Below are 1,319 nucleotides of genomic sequence, written 5' to 3' on the forward strand. Positions count from 1 at the left end.
ATTAAACACATGCCAGAAGAAATCATGTTTATTAAAATATTGAAGGGAAAATACCTAAAAATTTACAATGGTTTTGTATTGTCATAGTGGTTTTTATTCTTGCTTCCAGTTTCTGGAAAGGATTCTGAATTCCTTAAGTCCTCTGTGATTAAATATGTCTGGGTGGTGGGTTATAACATCAATAAACTGACTTACCCCCAAAACTTGTTTTATTACTTGGAGGATTTTAAGTTGTGTTCTTACCCTAGCAGGTAACATTTAAAAAAATGTTTCAGACTGGCTAATGAAACTTCAGGTGTATTTTTAAAAAGTGTTGATTATATAAGCATAGACATTTGATATTGGCAATCGTATATACTTGGAAGAAATACTCGTATTTACAATTCTGATGGCATACAGTGTACGTAAGCTACGGTGTGGGCCTAACTGCACTTGTCCTGTGCAACTGTTAACTGACCCAAGGTAGACACTCCCAAGACTCAAGTAATTTTATACCAGGTCCCCCTTAATGCTAGCATGCCAGAGAAAATGTCTTTACCCAAGGCAGCCAGCATTGCCAAGTTGCTTATAATCCTAAGAGCCTTAATAGATACCAAGCTTGTCTATAAACTTCCATTACTCTTAACACTTGACTTTATCTAAGTCCCAGTCGTACTGCTCCCAAAATTCTTTCCAAATACCAAAAATATAAATTTTAATTTTTTTTAAATATAAAATTTCAGTGTTACTCATAGACCTTACATAACCAACACAACAGTAGCCTGTGTCCTATAAAATCAGTTAACCTTTCATGTTTTTTCAAAACTCCTTACTGATCTTAAAAAATTAAGATCTACTTTATAAAAACTGACTTGCTTAATTAATTATCTCTATTACCAGATAGATTTTCAGTTGTATTACAAGTATCTTTACATTCTACTACTGGACTGTATTTTAAGCTAGCTATTCAACAGATCATTCGTTGGTACTACAACAAGCCCTCTCAAGTCTTAGAATTCCCAGAGCAGAGCTGTGAAAAAACTGAAATCCAATCTGGGAGACAGACTTCCTGTAAAGGGACAGATAGCAAATATTTTAGGCTTTGTAGGCCACTTAGTCTCTATCACTACTCCTTTACCCTGCCATTTCCTTACAGAAAGCAGCCATAGACCATATGTAAATACACGAGCATGGCTGTGTTCCAAACGGGCAGCAAGCCAGCTATATATTGGAATTGGCCTCTAATTAAGTGGCTTGCCTGAGGTCCCACAGCTAATTTCATTACCAAGGTTGAGACACACAGGTCATTCACGTCCAAGAACACTGCTCATCAATGAGGC

The sequence above is a fragment of the Leptonychotes weddellii genome, chromosome 1 (genome assembly GCF_054177405.1).
Source record: "Leptonychotes weddellii isolate Sample4059 chromosome 1, ASM5417740v2, whole genome shotgun sequence".
NCBI lineage: Eukaryota > Metazoa > Chordata > Mammalia > Carnivora > Phocidae > Leptonychotes > Leptonychotes weddellii.